The 22,490-nt window shown below is 38.2% G+C and overlaps 1 protein-coding gene across 15 annotated transcripts in view; it reads left to right on the forward strand.

Annotated features, from left to right (window-relative positions):
- Positions 1-723: 723 nt before the first annotated feature.
- Positions 724-22,490, forward strand: part of NAALADL2 (N-acetylated alpha-linked acidic dipeptidase like 2) — a 1,372,789-nt gene continuing 1,351,022 nt past the window's right edge. For 5 of the 15 annotated variants that reach the window (XM_063662433.1, XM_063662432.1, XM_063662438.1 and 2 more), the window contains exon 1: positions 2,429-2,572. The gene's annotated coding sequence lies outside the window, so the exon portion shown is untranslated. Of the gene's footprint in view, positions 2,573-20,735; positions 20,877-22,490 lie in introns of all 15 variants that reach the window. The other 10 variants (XM_054481096.2, XM_054481101.2, XM_063662440.1 and 7 more) reach the window with 6 other exon arrangements.

Raw genomic sequence — 22,490 nt, forward strand, 5'->3', positions numbered from 1 at the left:
CTTACTACTCACAATCCACCTCTGGATAAATTCACATGATCAAAACCTGAGTCAAGGTTCAGTTTACAGAATGCCAAGTCCAACAAAAAATTGCACCCAAGGGATTCAGGTGATGGAGGTGTTTTATGAGCACACACAAAACAAGTGATACATGTTTTTGTCTCCACTTAAGATGAAAGGAATTTTCTTCTTTGACCACAGTGTTTCACACAAGGTAAGCTTTGTATCTGATCTGACGAGATCTTCTTAGTTCCCAGCTTTAGTTTATATTGCCTATTTGTTTAAGGCAAGTCACAGACATTCATTTTACAGCCCACAGTTCAAAGGTTCCCCTTAGAAAGGCTTCCTAATCTCTTTCTCTATTTTCTGGGCCTTGGTTCGTTTTCTTGCTCCTTTCGGGTTAAGGGCTTCGCATCATTTAAGATTTTATCTTTTTTTGGTTTCACATTAATAAAGGTTTAATGATAATCTGTTTGCCTCAGCCTGAAGGCTTAGCAAAATTGAAACAAAGGAAAAGGGATTCTTATCTTACTAATAGTTTTTTGCTTGAGCAAAAATTATCCCTTCAGAAATTTTGCTTCTACAAAAGTATTTCTTCAGAAGGATGCCAAAAGAAGCACTTCCGTGTCTTTTACCCTGAAGAAGGCCTCCTAAGAAAAAGCAAATCATTACAAGAATCTGATAGAGGTTTTTAGTTTTTATTTTTTCCTCTTTTTTGAAGGTCTGGCTGGTGGAGGGAGGCCCCCATTTTTCTTTATAGGATAGGAAAAACTTTCCTCCAGTCTTTGGTTCTTACGGTAATTAAGGAATAGAACTGTTTCTGATTTCTAGTCCATTCCCTTTCACTCAAGTCGTATTATTTTCTTGTTTGTCTGAAAAAACTTCTGATTTCACATCTGCCAACTACTCTCATTTTCATTAAAACTTCAGCTAAAAAACCTTTCTTTCACAAAGCTTTACTGTCTTAGACAGGCCTAGCTGAAATTCCTTCCATTCTTTCGTATTAATTAAAAGCACCTTTCCTGTAGGCGGTCCCACTGTAAAAAATCATATTATAAGAGTGGATAAAAAGCAATACGGTGAAAGCAGAAACAAAAGGGAGGGAAAATGAAAGTGGGAGAAATGGTTACTTGTTTTGGAATCTGTAACTGTAAGCTCCTGGTGGGTGGATACTCGTACATTAAGTAACTAGTTTGGCTTTTATTTTTAAGTTCACTTCTCAAATCTTTATTCACACTCCTTTCTTCTAAAATTGACAGAAGTACAGAAGGGAACATCACACAGTAAAACTAACCAGAATGCGTCCATCTGGCATGCCTTTCAGGAATCCAGCCCACTAATATTTGCTATGGGTTTCATGACTCAACCCTTCAAGATGCCGCACAAGGAAGAATTTCCTCATTTTGCAGAACTGCCAAATCTCATTCACTGGAGCAAAGGCTCCTCATTTGGGGCTCATTTTTAGACAGTTGTTTATCTGTTTATATATTGTAAAAATCTCCCTCAGCGGATGGAGTTTGTCATGCATTTCTAAATAGTGAGTAAACATATTCCTCCACCCCCTCCCGGCAGGACACACTTCAGCATTTTGGCCACTGAGCCTAGTTGAATTTCTCTCTCCTTCCTTCCTCCCCTCTTCCCACGCAGCCTAGTTTTATTCTTGCTTCCTTGGTTTTATTTCTTCCTCTCTTCCTCCCTTTTTCTTCCTTCCCTACCTTCAGCCACATCTTTCAGCCTCGTTTGTTCTTTGGAGGCTTTTATTCTCCCCTCTTCCTCTCTTCTTTCCTCCTTCCCCCTTCTTCCTTCCCTCGCTTCAGCTACTTCTCTTAGCCCCATTTGTTCCTTCCAGTCTCCACTTTCTTCTCTTCCATTGGTAATCTGTCTAATTTACTCCACTTGAAAAAAGAAAAATCTTGATTTATATTTGTATCTTCTTCCCTTCAAAACTGTTATCTAAGTTCCTCTTTATTATCTCCTCCCTCCTATTTTAAAATAACAATTAATATTTAGCGAGTACTAAGTGCAGGAAGGATGCCAAGCTCTCTCGCAGTCTCTCTTGAGGGAGGTACCTTTATTATTCTGTTTCATGGATGAAAAACAAAAGCACAGAATTCAAGTAACTTGCGTAAGTCACGAAGCTATAACCAGGAATCTGGCTCTGCAAGCAATGGGCTTTAAAATTATTTTAAAAGTTTTATTAGATTCAAAGACTATGTATAAAATATATGCAAATTATGAAAGAAACGTTATCTTTTGATGGGGCACCATGGGGGCAAGTTTCCAGTTTTGCCCATTAAAAAAAAAAAATCCTTCCCAATTTTTGAGGCTTCTGCCATTGAACACTGCTGCTCGCGGCTCCTGTTCCCACTTGGCTCCACAAACGCGTCTTTTATTATGACTCAGCCCAGCCCGTTCCTTGCCAAGCGGCTGACGCTCGCGCCGGAGGCGCCGGGGCCGCCGCTCGGGGGCGAGGGTTCGCGCCGCGGCTCGCGCCCGCTTCTCCCGCTTTACGGCTGCTGAAAACCCGGCCCGGCAGCCGTACCGCAGACGAGCCCGCGCCCGCGCCGCTCAGGTAATCGGAGTCCTTCTCTTTTCAAAGTTTTGCCAAAACAAGCTCCGCGCTCTGAGGCGGCGCGCCCTGGGCCGGCCGAGCGGTCCGTGTCTCCTTGCTCCTCCCTCCTACTCAAGCTGCCGCGACTGAGCTGTTGCCGCACCCCTGCGCGGGGCCCGGGGCGCCGACCCGGCGTGAAGTACGGGGGCCGAGGGGCGCCCGGCTGGCGGCGGGTTCTGAGCGACTCCGCGGGGTGGCGCGCGGGTCACCTGGCTGTGGCAGTCCGCGAGGCGCGGTGGCCAAAGGAGCTCCCACCCCGCTCCAAGGCCCCCGCCCACCTCCGGAAGTCGCTTGTCTTAGGAGAGGAGCGTAGCAGCTCCGAGTCCCCGCTTCTGACACGTTCACACACGTATGCAGTGCACGCCGGCCAGGCAGCCCGACACGGCGCGCTAGCGGAGCGCAGGTAAAGAGCGGCGCCGCGGGCCCGCGCGTTCGAAATGGCGCGCAGCACACTGCCGCCCCCGCGCGTGGAATGCCGCTCCAGAGGACGCGCAGGATGGCTCTCTCAAGGAAGTTTATGAGAAGCCATGGAAAGAGCAGCCTGGGATCAGAGCCTGCGCTGCTGGCTCTACCAGAGCGTTTGGCTTGCTACCACATTTGCCCTACAGTTGCATTGCTTCATAGCTCGTCCTCCCTATTTTCCCCCACATTCTTTGCTTTTTTTTTTTCATTTTTCCTTTGTATTGCGTCTCTTGGCGCCTTGTGTTCTTTTCCCCCTCACTTTTAGAATAGCAATTGAATAGCATACAGTAGCCTTTACATTTCAACCTATGGTCCTTAAGCTGTCTTTACTTACTAGGGCTTGCATCCTGAGGAGTGTAAAGGATTAATTAACTGTGGATTAAGTTGCTGGAGTGAAAGTTGTGTTGCAGTTATCCCTGCAGGACAGAAAAGATAGACTTTTTTTTTTAACCACCCGAGAACCTTAAGATAATGGTATTGCTTCTGTTGAAGGAATACATCTTGACAAACATTAAAAATTATGTCATAGGATCCTGTAGTATCCACTTCAGTGAGTTCGATTTGGTAACGGTTCTTTGTCTTCTATGAGTTAGATCCTGTGCTAACTGGTGACAGGTTAACATAAAAGAGATTCCGTTCCTGTCCTCAGGAGAAGGGACCATGGTGAGCACTGGCGTAATCCTACGAAGTGCTCTGGGAGGATGGGGGAGGAAAAGCTTAAAAGGAAGAGTTGTGTTTAAAACTGGATTTTTGGTATTTTAAGTAGGATTTTCACCATTTTTTCCCACACCCCAAGAATTCTTAATGGAAAAGGGAATTATTTTAACAATACTTTCACCTTTAACTTTTTAGAGACTTTTTTTCTCCTTTACAATCGGCAGGAATGTCTGATCTCAAGACTTATGGGAAGTATAAAAGTAACTACTTTTAATAAGGATGACGTAATGCATTCCTGATACCATAAAAAGAGTATTAAAGACCTTTAATGTAGGATGACTAACAAGAATGAAACGTAATTTATTAATTGCTTACATAAAGCATTATTATATTTATGTAGAACACTCAATACTTATTAGTCAACAATTGTTTGTTGTTGCTTACTGCGTGCCAAGCAGTGTTCTTGACACTGGAATAAAGCAAAGAAGAAACTTCTGCCTTCTTGGAATATACATTCTAGTGGAGGGAGATAGTATGTGTAGTACATAAGAAAAATATAAGGTGAAACCGTAATAAGTGCTATGGACTTATTACATAAAGCAAGAAAGAGAGTGTGTGTGTTTAGTAATTTAAAATAGGATTTTACCGGAAGTCCTCTGGAGAAGGTGACATTTCAGTAGACTTGAAGCAGTTGAGGGAGTAAGCCATATATTTCGGGCAAGAGCTTTCCGGGCACAGAGAAATAGCAAGTGCAGAGGCTGCGCACATTGCTGTGTTCAAGGATCAGCAAAGAAGCTTGTGTAGCTGAAGTGGAATGGAGGATAGGGGAGAAGTAGGATATGGGATTTTAAATGCCATAGGGGCCAGATAGTACTACATGGTCTGATAAGCTATTGTAATGATAACCTTTACTTGAAGCCATTTGGAGGCCATTGGAGCCTTTTGACAAGAGGAATGACATGATCTAACACATCTGTTTGACACCATTACTCTGCCTCCTGTATTGAGAACTGACTGAAGAAAGCAAGGATAGAAGCAGGGATAACAGTTAGGCTATTATAATTAATGTGACAGATCATGGTGGCTTAGACCCGGATGATAGCAGTGGAAGTGGTGAGTAGTTCATATTCTGTATATATATTTTGAGGGTGTATTCCTCAGGGTTTGCTGAGAGATAGGATATGGAATGTGAGAGCAAAAGAAATTAAGGAGAATGTAATTGCCTAAGCAACTGGAAAGATAAGAGTTTCTGTTAACCGAGATTGGAAAGAACAGGAAGAAGATGTGGTAATTGGGATTAAGAATCTGGATTTGGATATGTTAGGTGTTAGATGGGTTTTAGATACCCAAATGGAAATGTCAAGCAGGCAGTTAGCTGGAAGACCAAGCTAATGGCATACATTTAGGACTCTTCATCATATAGCGGGTTGTAAAAGCAAAGAGATTGAATGCATCAAAAGTGTGTGAGTATAGAATATTGAACATGACCAGGGACCAGACTTTACGTCATAAAATCTGGTACGTAATGGTGTACGTCAGCATTATGAGATGAGGAGAAACCAGAAAAGGAGTCTGAAAAAGGGCTGCATTCCAGGTAAAAGGGAAGGCAGGAGAATATGGAATCCTGGAAGTGTTTCAAGAAGTAGAGGGCTGGTCACTTGTTTTAAAGATGAGGATTGAGAATTAATCTAGCAAAGGAAATCATTGATGACCATGATCTTGGCAGTTTTCATGGAGGAAGTAGGCATGAAAGCTTGTTTGTAATGTGTTTGACAGAGTAGAAGGAGAAACATTGAAGAAGGTGATGGTATACAGCACTTGAATATTTTTATTGAACAGGGAGGGAGGAAATGGAGCGTTAGTTGTAGGACCAGATGATGTAAAGAGAGTTTTTAAAAGTGTATAAAACAATGGCATGTTGTGATACTAATGAGAAGGAGCCAACGGAGAAGAAAAAATTGATGATGCAGGAGACAGAGGGGAATGGTGTTCATGAGGAGATGAGCAAGGATACATGTATACAACAAGAGAGACTTATCTGTTGCTAGGGTTATGAGCTATTGACCTAGAACAAATGAGAGAAGGAAAAGTGTGTGGGCACAGATGGAGGTGGGGAATGTGGATGTTCTATTGGGATCCCTTCTCTTTTCTCATTGTTTATGAGAGCCAGGTGTGGTACATGAGAAATTTGTAGGAATCATAACCATTTTTCCCATTTGGTCAGGAATATTTGATGAAAGAATACTTTGAGATTCTGAGAATTGCTTGAAACAAAACTTCATGCATTGCTGAGGACAGAAGGGGGATTTCTACCTTGAGCTTTGCTTAGGAGAAGCCATAAAGAGAAAGTTGAGATTACAAGATAAAAGGGGAAAAGGAGGAAATAAGCTGAGCTAAATCATATGATGAAATCCCCGAGAAGGGATCTGATGAGGAAGTTAACAACATTGAATCTCACCTCCCGTGGACCTTATAACTACAGTAAAGTTCTAAGAATATTACCGTTATTATCCAACAAACCCTTTTTTGTTTAAGTACCAAGTGTGATCAAATGGAGAACAGTGTTGTCACCAGTGGTCAGTCTAATTATAGAATGGTGGTATTAAATCTTGTAACAGATGTTAGCTAGGATTAGATTTCAGATTGGATTTTGAAAATGTGAAAAACGACGATTGGAAACAAATACCATTTGAAAATGATATGAAAAAGACTGGATTGGCAACATAGGTTGTAGATGTATGGTAGAATTTTAACAACATTACTCATAGATATTGAGCAGTTTGACAAGATGGAGAGAATCGATAGAGTTGGAAATGGAACCATGTTTGAGATGATTTTTTTTTTCAGTTATTTAGGGACCATTTGTTTCTTGAATTCTTACTATAAAACAGGGTTCTGCGTAAAGTCTTGGCAGGGGATGGTGATAACCACTATGTAAATGACATGATCTCTGCGCTCAATTTACGATTTTTAGTAGAGTGAAGAGAAGGGAATATATGTAAATATTGCAATACAATTGATAAATGCCTTATGAAGAGTACTGAATGCTTTTAGGTTGTTAGGTTTCCAAACATTTTTCTTTTATTATGGAAATTATCAGACACACAAAGGTAGAATAGTATAATGAACCCCAGTATATTCAGGAGTACGTCTCATTAGTATATTTCATGATTGATACAAAAGATTAGGAGTTAGGGGCCTAGAGTTATAGTCCCAGTTATGTCCCCAGGTAGTTTTGTGCCCATGTCTTTCCTGGCCTTCAGTTTTTTACTGAAAAATGAGGAGGTAGCTCCAGATCATTTTTAAGGCTTCCTACAGTTCAAAAATATTTTGATTGTATAGTTTTTTACATGGCACATTCAAAGAAATAGATGAGAGAGCTATACAGGAGAACCAGGTTTGTTAATGGAAAAATTAAGCTCCCCTTCTACCTCTCTTTCCTCACGCATATATAACTATTAGATGTCAGCATGCACATATGATGTAACTATAAAATTGACATGATTTATATGTGGTTTATTAAAATCTATAGTGACATTTGGTATATAGAAGTAAAATATATGACCTCATGTTTGTGTGTTTTCTATTTGTGTAACAGAATAGATATTTTTTCCCTTTGAGCCAAAAGACATGCAATTGTATGAGAAGTGAGTCTTGATGAAGTCCTTGACCTCTCTGATATGCTCTGACCTGCATTGTGTCTCATTTTTTGTTTGTTTTACCAAACAAAATTTGATTCATTGCTTAATTTGTTTGCCAGTTAAAAGCAAACAGTATTCCTGAAATCAAGGTTTTCTGTTTTGCACTGTTGCATGGGATATATTGATGTCAGACAAAATTGTAATTTAATTGTTTTGACATTTTCATTTGAGCAGTTCAGATAAGAAAGGTGATTTATCTTGCCTAGAAACCTCATATTTTGAGCTCAGCATGAGTTTTCCCTAACTGCTTGTTTATAAATGTGGTTTCTAAAAAATTAGACTTTCATCATATTGGGAATTTATGCTCTGAGTATTAATTACCAAGGTACAATTTGATAGGAATATACTAGAGATATTTTAATTTTTAGATGGTCAGTCATGAAAAACTTTAGAAGTGCTATGAATCCTTTAAAACAGAAAGTGAAACTTTCATACTTTCAAACATTTTCTTTGTATATAATATCACATGTGAATTTTTAAAGTAGTACAAATGGCTTTTTGCTCTTTTACAATCTTGGTATATAAAATTACTCATGAAATTCTTTAGTTTTAGGATTTTATCTATTATATTGGTCAAACGTTACACTTTGCATAGTCTGTGCTTTTGTACTCCTGTTCATCAAGTACAATTATCATTGGTGATCAAGTCACTTCAAATAATGCATCCCTAAGTGATCATACTGTCTCTTTAAATTGTGTGTGTGTGTATTTTCATTTCAGTTTAATATGGTACTCAGTAATTTGACAGTTTCTTGGGGCATCCAGTTCTGATAAGACCTGTATCCTAGTCTCCACCTGGGGGCAGGGGGATTCATGTTTTTGGAATCAAACCTGTAACATATTTCCTGCATGGTTATAGAACTCTCAGAGTACTCAAACCAAAGTAAACATCTTCTGGGGCACTATAACACTTTTTTGAAATGCTACTTGTAGAAGCCAGTTTGAAATTTTTGATCACCTTCAGGTGATAAAAGCCTTTTTTCCTATCTTCTTGGATGGAGAGCTCTGATAAGAAGATGACGATAGGAGCAACCTTAAGAAAACTTGTGGTTCTGGACCCTTTTTTTGCATTTAATTTTGCTAGAGTTTTGGAAAACTTAAAAATAATAACAAGGTATCTTCAAGTAAAATGGCTACTAATTATGCAGGAAACCTACTCTTGCCTTCATATGTGTGTGAAAATACTTGTGTTACTGACACTTGTTGAGATAAGACAATGTGAGAGATACATCCTAGAGAGGCTCTGTTTACAGGAGTTACATAATTCCTACATCAGCCCTTTTGTAATATGTCATAGTTTGAATATAGAGTGCCAACAGTCATCTATCTTCTAAGAATTTTTCCAAAGAGACCCTAGTCTCTAGGGGATTAATGGCTCCCTCAGAATAGGCCAGTGTGAATGATTTGTAAATTAACACTTAGGAGCTGGAAAACAAGATGATGCTTCTCTGACTGGGGTACTCTGAGCTATGTTATTGGGCTCCGAGCCATAGATAAATATCTCCATCTTCTTTTGTAAAACTTATTGCTATATTTTGGAGAAAGTAGTTAAGTAATTTAACTGGTAAATTAAATGTTCAGAACCACTATTGAATGTGAATATGACATCCAGTGCAAATTACATGATTTTAAAAATAAAATTTGGCCGGGCGCGGTGGCTCACCTGTAATCCCAGCACTTTGGGTGGCCGAGGCAGGCGGATCACGAGGTCAGGAGATCGAGACCATTCTGGCTAACACGGTGAAACCTCATCTCTACTAAAAATACAAAAATAGCCGGGCATGGTGGTGGGCGCCTGTAGTCCTAGCTACTCAGGAGGCTGAGGCAGGAGAATGGCGTGAACCTGGGAGGTGGAGCTTGCAGTGAGCCGAGATCATAGCACTGCACTCCAGCCTGCGAGGCAGAGTGAGACTCTGTCTCAAAAAAAAAAAAAAATAAATAAAACAAAATAAAAATAAATAAAATTCAAAGTAGCTTCTTACTTGTAGTAGGTCTCCATAGACTATATTTTCTGACCCCAGGAAAGGATATAGATTGGCATAAAGGTAGATAGTTTGTTAAACTTAACATTCATCAAAATACTGATTATTGCTGTTATCTATCTGCTTTGGTTTGATTTGCTTTCCTGGTGTTTACCCACACTGATCTTTTAGATTTGTGGAAAAACTTTCCTTCTTTATTTTCCTCTGGCATTGAGATATGATTTCTGTGAGGTGCTCCATTTCCCTCTTCTTATTTTTTGCTTTTTATTTTGAAATTATTGACATACAGGAATTTGCCAGAATGGTATGAAAAGGTACTGTGTTACTCTTTAACCAGTTTCCCCCACTGGCTACATCTTCCTAACTATAGTACAATATAAAAACCAGGAAATTGACATTGATACAATGTGTGTGTATAGTTCTGTGTCATTTCATCTCATATGTAGATTCATGTAATCATCACCATAATCAAGATATAAAGCTACTTCATCACCACAAATATCCCCCTTACAGTACCCTCCAAAAGAGGGACTGAAAGAATCAGAGGTATTTAATTTAGCAAAGGAATTATGCACTTTCTTCTAAGTTTTGTAGTTTTTATGCAAATGGTAGATCTTTTTGTATTTTGAATCATGAAAGAGAAAGATGAAATACTGTATTATTTTTAGAATGGAGGAGAATGTTACCAAAATGCCAGGGGTTCAGTCTAGATTCTATTGCTCACTGCACAGAAAGCCAATCAATGAGATGAGTATTGCCAGGGAAGACGGCTTTAATCAGGTGCTGTTCCTGAGGAGATGGGATATCAGTATCAAATATCTTCCCTGACTAAAATGGCAGGAAAGAAATGTAACTATGTGTGGGAAAACAGGAATTAGGGAGGAGTAAGGGAGAGAAGTTGGTCAGCAGGAAGCAGGTAGTCCATTCAGGCAATCATGATGAGTGAGAGGTCTGGCGTCTTATTGCCCAGATGTGGTGATGTGGTAAGTTTTGTTTTTTCTTGCTACTATCTGGGAAGCCTGGGGGTTGGTTTCCTGAGAAAGGAACTCAGATAAGACAAATGTAACTTTCTCAAGTTTTAAGATGGGGTGGTTCAATATCTATGTTAATTCAAAGAAACCATAAACATCAGTTCTATAGGATAATTGGACTGGTTTCAAGATCTTAAATAGTTGTTATAACAGACACTGTCATCTGTGAAATAAGTTCTTGAAGGCTCAGTTTCAAATTATCAAGAACTTTGATAATTTGAAGGTTAGACATTCATGTGCTTGAAGCATGGGACCAGTTGATATGATGCAGTCTCATCCATCTGTGTGACTAATCTTTGTGTATGTGCTGGAGTTAGCCAAATAAAACTTTAAGGAGAAAATGATGGAGCAAATAGAGGGGTCTTGTTAAACTTCCTAAGTACCCACACAGCCTTCTAGCTTCTTGTGAAACCTAGAATTGGAGGAAGAAAAAACAAAAAACATTTCAGCACTAAAACTAAAAAACAAAAAACAAAAGCATTATTAATGATATTGTGCCACATTTAATTTTATAGGTGTTAATGTCTTTGATACCTACATTAAGATGATTTATTTTATTTAACCAATATGTCATGAGGATAATTATTAGTAGTGTCTGAGAAATCCTTCTTAATAGATTTTTCTCAGAAATATTTCCAGACAATCATGATCCAAGATTTTAGTCTCATATATTATATAAACAGTATAAATGTATTGTCAAAGCACAGTTTACATGCATCTTAGTTTTAATAGTTTACAATATATTTTTAGGTTTATTTATTTGAAAATTATGATTTGTGTATATATGAAATAGGTATCTTCTGTCTTTTTGCTGTGCAAGCAATGCGTTAAAGTCTGTTTGAAAGTTTGGAGATAATGTTGAAATTTTATACTATAATAGTCATCGCCACTTTTTCATTAGTCCTTCTCTATTCTTTTTAGGTTACCTGAATTAAGCAAAGAATTCCTGCCTCCCTTTTCAGTTTTTTTCTGTTATCTAAATGTTCCACATGATATTGTTATTGTAATGATATTTAAACATTAATTCCAGATCATTGTCATCTTCATTGTATATGTCTTACCAATTTTTGAAAGTTAAAGCATATATATACACACATATATATACACACAACACATGTACACCCACACACACACACACATATAGTTTCTTTCATTTGCTATATTTATTTTGAGTTGAGTACATAACAAGGCAAGGCAGAGAGTGAGTGTGTTTATGTTTTCAGATTTATTTGATCCCACCACTTGAAAAAAATGTGAATTTATTACCAAAACACCAAGCGTTTGGTCTAGGTTCTGCTGCTTGCCACACAGAAAGCCAGTCACTGAGACAATGAGTTTTGTCAGTAGAAAGGCTTTAATTGGGTGCTGCACCTGAGGATATAGGAGATCAGTTTTAAATCCTCTCTGACTAACTAAAATTAGGGGTTTATATAGCAGCGAAGAAATGTAACCACGTGTGGGAAAATAGGGAGGCGCAAGGAAGAGGAGTTGGTTAATAGGAAGCAGGTGGTTGCCTAGGCAGTTATGGTAGGTGAGTGGTCTGACATCTCGTTGTCCAGATACAGTGATCTGGTAAGTTTCAGATTCTTGCTACTCTTTGGAAGGCCTGATGGTTGGTTTCTTGAGAAAGGAACTCAGATAGAACAAATGTAATTTTCTCAAGTTTCAAGACTGAGAGAGTCCAGGCTGGGCGCATTGGCTCATGCCTGTAATCCCAGCACTTTGGGAGGCCAAGGCAGGTGGATCATGAGATCAGAAGTTCAAGTCCAGCCTGGCCAACATGGTGAAACCCCATCTCCACTAAACTACAAAAATTAGCCAGGTGTGGTGGCAGGCACCTGGAATCCCAGCTACTTGGGAGGCTGAGGCAGGAGAATTGCTTGAACCTGGGTGGCAGAGGTTGTAGTGAGCCGAGATCATGCCACTGCACTCCAGCCTGGGCAACAGAATGAGACTCTGTCTCAAAAAAAAAAAAAAAGAAAAAGAGTGGGAGGGTCAGTTTTTATGTTTACTCTGCAGAAACCATAAACATCAGTTCTATGAGACAATTGAGTCCATTTTAAATGTTTTCTCAAAATTTTTAATTTTACTTAGAATGAAAAAATAAATTTATTTTAATGGTATTCAATCTTGGACATTTTTAAGAGTAACACAAAAACTGCAATTGTGTTTGTACAGAAAGGGTTGCCTGGTTTTTACTTTCAATGAGAATAACATGGTATGATGACATATGTCTCTATCCTCTGTATGAACATCAATTTGAGGATATGTCTGTGGATCCTGTAAGTACTGAGGGTTTAATTTATTGCTAATATTAGAGACAATGACAGTGATATTCAAGTGTCTTACCATTACCGATTCTTTCCTGGAATGGAGAAATTTGCTCTTGATTTCATTGCTGCCTGATTTATATCTTTTAAAAAGGCGGCTGTTCTTTTAGTTGCTCAGTATCAAATATAAAAATCTAATTGTGTGGTTTTTCATATAATTGTTATCAAGAATTCAATTTTAAAGCAAGAAGAAAACTACATAACAGAAACTTGATATGTTTATATTATAATCTAGGCATTTTCTTAGCATGTATCCAATTTGAACACCTCTAAGCATTTTTATAATAAAAAACACCCATCACATTGTGTTCAGGACAAAATAGTTACAAAACCTGTAAATTAATGTTTGGTTAAAAAAGGATTTGCCATTATACTAGTCTATATCTCTGATTATTTAAAGACATTGCTCTTATTCATGTGCCTTCTTTTCGGTTTACATATTTTTTGGAGGTAGTGAAAAAGAATCCTTTACTCATTTTTACAAAACACATTTTGACTACATAGCTCTTCCTTCACTTTGATATAAAGACAGAAATAATCAAAATCAATAAAACATTGTTAATTAATGTAGTGCTAAGGATAGTGGGAGTATTTTTTTTTTTTTTTTTAAAGAGTCTGAGTCTGTCACCCAAGTTGGAGTGCAGTGGCACGATCTTGGCTCACTGCAACCTCCGCCTCCCGGGTTCAAGGGATTCTCATGCCTCAGCCTCCCGAGTAGCTGGGATTACAAGTGTGTACCACCATGCCTGGCTAATTTTTTTTTTTTAAACTAGAGATGGGGTTTTGCTATGCTGGTCAGGCTGGTCTTGAACACCTGGCCTTGAGTGATCTGCCTGCCTTGGCCTCCCAAAGTGCTGGAATTATAGGCATGAGCCACTAGGCCTGGCCGATAGTGGGAGTGTTAAAGAAGACAGACTAACAGACACCTGTCACTTTGGTGTCTGCGTTTTAGTAGCTTTCTTTTAGGCAGTTGTAAACTGTGGTAGGGCATCTGCTTTATCTTTGTCTTGCACCACATCTCTTCCTTGACCCGCTTGTTATATGTATGACCACCTTTAAGAATTTTAATTTTGTGTGCTGCCTCTGCCACTGCTGTGAACGCCCACATGGAGGCAGGCACCCATCCACCTTGGCACCTGCTAGCACCTTGCTGCACCCAACAAGTGTGTACCCTGCTGCATTGCTGCTGCTTCTGGTATGTGTGAATGAGGACAGATCTTGTTGCTGTCACCTTACAAAATGCTTTATCTGGCACCACCCATCGGTGTGTAGTGACCAGTGGTCTGAGAGTACCTTAGCCCCACCCCCTGCCAACACAGTGGGTTCCTAATTTCAAGGAGCCAGAGAACAAAATTGAGGCCCGATACAAGTTCCCCAGAGTTAGAACACACAGTCCAGGAATTGAGAGCTAGTCTCAGCCCCCTAAAATCCTCCAGAAGCCAAACCAGTCGACTGAATCCACCTTATTCCACAGTCAAACCCTCAAGGTCATCAAATAGCATAAAAGAAAAAAAAAAAAACTCATTCAAAGGACAGCAACTTTAAAAATCGAAGGAACACCAGCCCACAAGGATGAGAAAGAACCAGTGCAAGAATTCCTACAACTCAAGAAGCTAGAGTATCTTCTTTTCTCCATATGACCACACTAGCTCTCCAGCAAGCGTTCTGAACTGGGGCTGAGATGACTGACGTGACAAAAATAGAATTCAGACTATGGATAGGAATTAAGATTATTGAGATGTAGGAGTATGTTGAAACCTAATCCAAGAAAGCTAAGAATCACAATAAAATAATACAGGGGCTGACAGACAAAATACCTGGTATTGAAAAGAATGTAACTGACCTGATATAGCTGAAAAACACACTGTAAGAATTTTGTAATGCAATCACAAGTATTAATAGCATAATAGAAAACTGAGGAAAGAGTCTCAGAGCTTGAATACTGGCTTTCTGAAATAAGACAGTCAAATAAGGATAGATTAAAAAGAATGAAAAAGAACAACAAAAACCCTCTGAGAAATATGGGATTACATAAAGAGACCAAATCTACAACTTATTTCTGTCCTTGAAAGAGATGAGGAGTATGGGAGCAACTTGGAAATAATATTTTGGGATATCCTCCATGAGAACTTCTCCAACCTAGGTAGAGAGGCCAACATTCAAATTCAGGAAATGCAGAGAACCCAGTAAAATACTTAACAAGAAGATCATCCCCAAAGCACTTAATCATCAGATTCTCCAATGTCAAAATGAAAGAAAAAGTGTTAAAGGCAGCTAGAGAGAAAGGTCAGGTCACCCAAAGGGAAGCCCATCAACTAACAATGGACATTTCTGTAGAAACCCCACAAGCCATAAGTTATTGGGGGCCAATATTCAACATTCTTAAAATAAATTCCAACAAAGAATTTCATATCAGGCCCAACTAAGCTGCATAAGCAAAGGAGAAATAAGATCCTTTTCACAGAAGCAAATACTGAGGGCATTCATTATTGTCAGACCTGCCTTATAAGAGCTTAGGAACCACTACATGCGGAAAGGAGAGACCATTACCAGCCACTACAAAAACGCTTAAGGATACAAACAAGTCTGCATGATAACCAGCTAACACCATGATGACAGTATCAAATTCCCTCATATCAATACTAACCTTGAATGTAAGTGAACTAAATGCCTCAATTAAAAGGCACAGAGTTGCAAGCTGGATAAAGACCGAATTATATGCTGTCTTCAGAAGACCCATCTCAAATGCAGTGACACCCACAGGCTTAAAATAAAGGGATGGAGAGAAATCTTCAAGCAAATGAAAACCAGAAAGGAGAGGTTATCACACTAATTTTAGACAAAAGACTATAAGCCAACAAAGATCAAAAAAGACAAAGAAGGGCATTACATAATGATAAAGGGTTCAATTCAACAAGAAGATCTAACTTTCCTAAATATATATGCACTCAACACAGGAGTACCCAGATTCATAAAGCAAATTCTTAGAGACCTTCAGAGACTGACTCCCACCCAATAATAAGAGGAGACATCAACATCTCACTCACAGTATTATACAGATCATCGAGGGAGAAAACGATATTCAGGACCTAAACTCAGCACTGGATCAAATGGACCTGGTAGACATCTGCAGAACTCTCCACGCTGGAACAACAGAATATACATTCTTCTCATCACCACATGGCACATACTCTAAAGTCAACCACATAAGCATCCCCAAAACACTACTCAGCAAATGCAAAAGAATTGAAATCATAACAACCACTCTCAGACAACAGCAGCAGAAAATTAGAAATCATGATTAAGAAATTTGCTCAAAACCATACTATTACATGGAAATTGAATAACCTGCTCCTGAATGACTTTTGTGTCAATAATGAAATTAAGGCAGAAATCAAGTTCTTTGAAACTAATGAAAACAAAGATACATACCAAAATTTCTGGGACACAGTTAAAGCAATGTTAAGAGGGAAATGTATAATATTAAACACTCACATTAAAAAGTTAGAAAGATCTCAATTTAACAACCTAACATCACACAACTAACAGAACTGGAGAACCAAGAGCAAACCAATCCCAATGCTAGCAGAAGACAAGAAATAACCAAAATCAGAGCTGAACTGAAGGAGACTGAGACATGGAAAAGCACTCAAAAGATCAATGAATCCAGGAGTTGTTTTTTTTTTTTTGAAAAAAATTACTAAAATAGGCCCCTAGCTATACTAATAAGAGAGAAGATACAAATAAAGGCTATTTAGAAATGACAGAGGGGGTATTACTGCTGACCCCACAGAAATACAAATAACCACCAGAGAATATTTTGAACACCTCTGTGCATACAAACTAAAAAATCTAGAAGAAATGGATAAATTCCTGGATACACACACCCTCCCAAGACTACCAGAAAGAAAGTGAATCCCTGAACACACCAATAACAAGCTCTGAAAGTGAATCAGTAATAAGTAGCCTACCAAACAAAAATTCCAGGAACAGACAGATTCACAGCTGAATTCTACCAGATGTACAAAGAAGAGCTGGTACCATTCCCACTGAGACTCTTACAAAAAACTGAAAAGGAGGGACTCCTCCCTAACTCATTCCATGAGACCAGCATCATCCTGATATCAACACATGGCAGAGACACACACAGAAAGGAAGCCTTTAGGCCAACATCCTTGATGCACATCAATGCAAAAATCCTCAGCAAAATACTGACAAACAATATAGCAGTACGTCAAAAACATATCCAGTATGATCAAGTAGGCATTATCCCTGGGGTGCAAAGTTGGTTCAACATACAGAAATCAGTAAGTGTGATTCATCACATAAACAGAACTAAAGACAAAACCATATGATCATCTCAATAGATCCAGGAAAGGCTTTTGATAAAATTCAACACCCTTCATGTTAAAAACTCTCTATAAACTAGGTATTGAAGGAACATACATCAAAATAATAGGAGCCATCTATGAGAAACCCACAGTCAACATCATACTGAATGAGCAAAAGCAGTAAGCATTCCCCTTGAAAACCAAGACAAGACAAGGGTGTTCTCTCTCACCACTCCTGTTCAACATAGTATTGGAAGTCCTGGCCAGAGCAATCAGGCAAGAGAAAGAAAAAAAGGGCATCCAAATAAGGATCAAACTATTCCTGTGTGCAGACATTATTCAATATGTAGAAAACTCCATAGTCTCAGCCCAAAAGCTCCTTAAGCTGATAAACAACTTCAGTGAAGTCTCAAGATACAAAGTCAGTGTAAAAAAAACCACTAGCATTCCTATACACCAACAACTGTTAAGCCAAGAGGCAAATCAGGAATACAATCCCATTCACAGTTGCCACAAAAAGAATAAAATACTTAGGAATACAGCTAACCAGGGAGGTGAAAGATCTCTGTAATGAGAACTACAAAACACTGCTCAGAGAAATCAGAGATGACACAAATAGAAGAACATTCCGTACTTATGGGTAGGAAGAATCAATGTTGTTAAAATGACCATACTGCCCAAAGCAATTTACAGATTCAGTGCTATTTCTATCAAACTACCAATGACATTCTTCACACAACTAGAAAACTATTTTAAAATTCCTATGGATCCAAAAAGAGAATCAATAGCCAAGTCAATCCTAAGAAAAAAAAAAAAATCAGGAAGCATCACTCTACCTGACTTCAAACTGTACCACAGGACAACAGTAACCAAAACAGCATGGCACTGGTACAAAACCAGACACATAGACTGATGGAACAAAATAGCCCAGAAATAAGGCCACATACCTACAATCACCTGATCTTCAACAAACCTGACAAAGACAAGCAATGGGGAAAGGACTCCCTATTCATTTGGGAAAGGTGCTGGGATAACTGGGTAGCCATATGCATAAGATTGAAACTGGACCCCTTCCTTATACCATATAAAAAAAATCAACTCAAGATGGATCAAAGACTTAAATGTAAAACCCGAAACTATAAAAACCCTGGAAGACAACCTAGGCAATACCATTCTGGACACAGGAATGGGCAAAGATTTCAAGATGAAGACACCAAAAGCAATTGCAGCAAAAGCAAAAAGTGACAAAAGGAAACTAATTAAAGAGCTTCTATACGGCAAAAGAAACTGTCAACAGAGTAAACAGACAACCTATAGAATGGGAGAAAATGTTTGCAAACTGTGCATCTGACACAGGACTAATATCCAGCATCTACAGGGAACTTAAACAAATTTACAAGAAAAAATAATCCCATTAAAATGTGGGCAAAGGACATAAACACTTTTCAAAAGATAACATACATATGGTCAATAAGAATATGAAAAAAAGCTCAACATCTCTGATGATTAGAGAAATGCAAATAAAAACTACAATGAGATACCATCTCCTACCAGTCAAAATGGCTATTATTAAAAAGTAAAAAAAAACAGGTGCTGGTGAAGTTGTGGAGGAAAAGGAACACTTAGACACTGTTGTTGGGAGTGTAAATTAGTTCAACCATTGTAGAAAACAGTGTGGTGATTCCTCAAAGGCTTAAAAACAGAAGTACCATTCTATCCAGCAATCCCAGTACTGTTTATGTACCCAAAGTAATGTACATCATTCTATAATAAAGACACATGCGTGTGTCCATTGCAGCACTGTTTACAATAGCAAAGACATGGAATTGACCTAAATGCCCATTAGTGGTGGACTGGATAAAGAAAATGTGGTAAATACTCACCATGGAATACAATGCAGCTATACAGCCATAAAAAGAGATCGTCCAGGCGCGGTGGCTCATGCCTGTAGTCCTAGCACTTTGGGAAGCTGAGACGGGCAGATCATGAGGTCAGGAGTTTGAGACCAGCCTGGCCAATGTGGTGAAACTCCATCTCTGCTAGAGATACAAAAAATTTACTGGGTGTGGTGGCATGCACCTGTAATCTCAGCTACTCAGGAGATTTGCTTGAATCTGGGAGGTGGAGGTTGTAGTGAGCTGAGATCGTGCCATTGCACTTCAGCCTGGGTGACAGGGTGAGACTCCATCTCAAAAAAACAAACAAAAAAAGAGGTCATGTCTTTTGCAGGAACATAGAGGCCTTTATCTTTAGCAAACTAATAGAGGAACAGAAAACCAAGTACCACACGTTCTCACTTATAAGTGGGAGCTAATAATGAGAACACGTGGACACATAGAGGTGAATGACAGACACGTGGGCTTACTGGAGGGTAGAGGGTGGGAAGAGGGAGAGGATCAGAAAAAATAACTAATGGGTACCAAGCTTAATACCTGGGTGGAGAAATAATCTGTACAACAAACCCCCTTGATACAAGTTTACCTGTATAACAAACCTGCACATATACCCTTGAACTTAAAAATTAAAAAATAAAAATTTTTTAATTTATAAAGTATTATTAATAGTAGTTCACTATATAAGGGTTATTGTAAGAGAAAGGTAGCATGTGGGAAACTGCATTATCCTACATTACATGAGTGTCTCTGGAGGTAGTCAAGTCTGTGTTTAAATGGCAGTTTTCTACCTCAGTGTTGTATTTCTCTGTGATTCCTGACAACTTGGCTCACCTGTATTTTCCTCTCTCTAAAATGGGAATGATTTTTCCTATTTCACAAACTTATTTTGAAGTTACATTATGTATGTAAAGCACCTGTTGTATTGCTTGGTATCCAATACTTAATAAATGTTATTTTCCTTTTCTTTCCCTCTCCCTTTTCATCATTTTCTCATTCTCCACAGTTTTCTGAAAGGGAACCTTGTAAGATCAGTTATGGGCTATGATGAAACCATTTTAAGTCTCTGTTCTTTGCCAAGCTCCAAGGTAGGTCAAGGGAATCAATAATGTAGGATTGTGAAGTCTTTGTCCAGGTTACTCACGGAATTTTCTTGTGAGTGAAAGACTTGGGAGATTTTAGAAGTTACCATCTATCAACAGTTTTCTGATATCTGCTCATCTAATACTGTTACAGTTTTGTTTAATGTAATCTGTCGTGGCTGTTTCACTGCCTTATGGATGAAGCCAAACCTAACAGCCCATTGAATAAGGCTGATTGCAATTAGCCTTTTATTAGACTATAGCCTCATCTCCTGTCCTTCAGGATTGCTTCCTAATTTAGTTCATGTTTTTTCTTCAAGCCTCTATTTATGTTTCCTGGGATTACTAACATGATCAGAGTAGCAAACTAGCCTTCTTCTAGGGCGGAGTTTGGGCGAGAGAGTAAGGGGAGGTGAGTTGGAGAAAAGGGATGATCCAGAAGTGTGATCCCCAAGTTCTTTAGGAAATTTTCACTGGTCTTTGACAAAATGGGAAAATAAAGATTATGCAGTGAGCTTTTTCATTATCTTTTATTCTGATTATATCTATTCTACTCTTTTATGTATTAAGAACATTATTGACAGAATAAAAAGTTGGTAGTCCTTTTATATCTTTTCATTTTCTTTGTTTGTTTTGCTTTCTTTTTAACTTTACAGGTCTATGAAATCTGATGGTGTAGGAAATGCTCATCCAGTATCCGCAGTGCTGTTTAAAGAGAAAAGGCCCAGGTGAAGCCTGTTAACTAGAAGACTGAGTGATATGAGGGACTAGCTGCCTGGGATGAGAAGCCGAGACTAGTATGTATTACAATGGAAGAGATGTCTGGTTTGAGGATAGTGGGAAAGTAGGGAAATGAAATGAAGGCTGTTTATTTAGTTGGCTTTCTCAGTGTCAGTGAGGTTTGAATGTGAACATGCACTGGACACTGACTTGGAGGAATGCTTATTTGGAATTCTGGGAGTCTGCACTGGATTTATTTAGAAATTTTAGCTCAGTTGTAGAATTGCTGAGTTCTTCACCCTCAAAATGGGGATACAAATGCTGATTTTTAAAGCACTTCAGGATCCTTAAATGTAGTATACCACTGTAAGCTTCAAAAGATAGTTTCTTCACTTGGTTGCAGTCTTTGAAATGGGATTCAGCTGAAGCTTTACAAAGTAGTATTAGAACTCCCAATGACAGACACCAGTCTTGCCTTTTGTTCATGTTTTTAAAACCACCTGGGTGTTATATTGTACATGCTCTATAATTATGAAGTGATGTGAAAAAGTTATTTAAGTTTTTGGAAAGTTGTCTTAACATGTTAATAGGATGCTGGAAACATTGGTGAGATTAAAAGGAAACCTACTTTATAGATGATATGACTTTATGAGAACATAAATACATGCTGCTAATTCAAAATGAAAAAGCAAACTAAACCCAAAACAGTCTTCTCTTCCTCAATACATCCAATAAATAATTCTCAGCAAGAGGATTATGATAGAGTACATTAAGAGTCATGGCATCTGGAATTAAACATGTAGACTAAAGCATACTAAGATTTTTTAGCAATCTACTTCTGTCTAAAGTAGTAGTAGTATTTTTTTCTTTTCATATCGTATAAACCCTAAATGTGTTTTGTTCTTGGATCAGAAAGGGAAAGAATTCAAATATGAGTTTTATATTTGGTTAGCTTGTCTGTTCATGTATTAAAACAGTATGAGAAAAATTGAAGCATTTAGCATTTATTCCTATTTGAAGGAGTTTAGATAGAAAGAACCAAGTGATATAGGTCTTGCATATTTAAGACGTTTATTGTGTCATTTTTTGATAGAAAAGTACAACTATTTAAAAATATTCTATTTTGAAGAAGAAACATGTTTATAAACATTTTTCTAATCACAATAATGGTCACTATAGAATATTCAGAAAGCTTAGAAGCATATAAAGAAATAGAAAAACAAAACACCTATAATTTACTACCTATAGCAGCAATGTTAAATCTTGGCATTTTTTTCCTTCTTTTTTCTTTTTTTCTTACAGTTTTGAAACAATAACAGAAATGGTAATATTCTGCTTTTTCAACATATAGAGAACAGCTTAAGTATTATTTTAAACTTTATAAACATAATTTTTATTGACTTTATACTACATCATCTGGCTGGGCCATAATAAACCTACTTATTTCTCTGTTGTTGAACATTTGTTTGCAAAAATATTAAAATTTTAATTTAGTGTGAGTTTGTTTTGTTGAGGCTTTCCTCTTCAATTGAGTAAGCTTATTTAAAAGACATTACTTAAGATTAGATTTTTCTTTCCTCCTTCCATCCCATCCCCCCAATTAGATGCTGGCTAATTCCTGGAATTTTTCCCTCCCTATTCTTTGTAATCTGAAAAACCCCTTGTTCTGTACTACTAGTATGGCAGTTTCA

Source organism: Pongo pygmaeus, chromosome 2, assembly GCF_028885625.2.
Source record: "Pongo pygmaeus isolate AG05252 chromosome 2, NHGRI_mPonPyg2-v2.0_pri, whole genome shotgun sequence".
In the NCBI taxonomy this organism is placed as follows: Eukaryota; Metazoa; Chordata; class Mammalia; order Primates; family Hominidae; genus Pongo; species Pongo pygmaeus.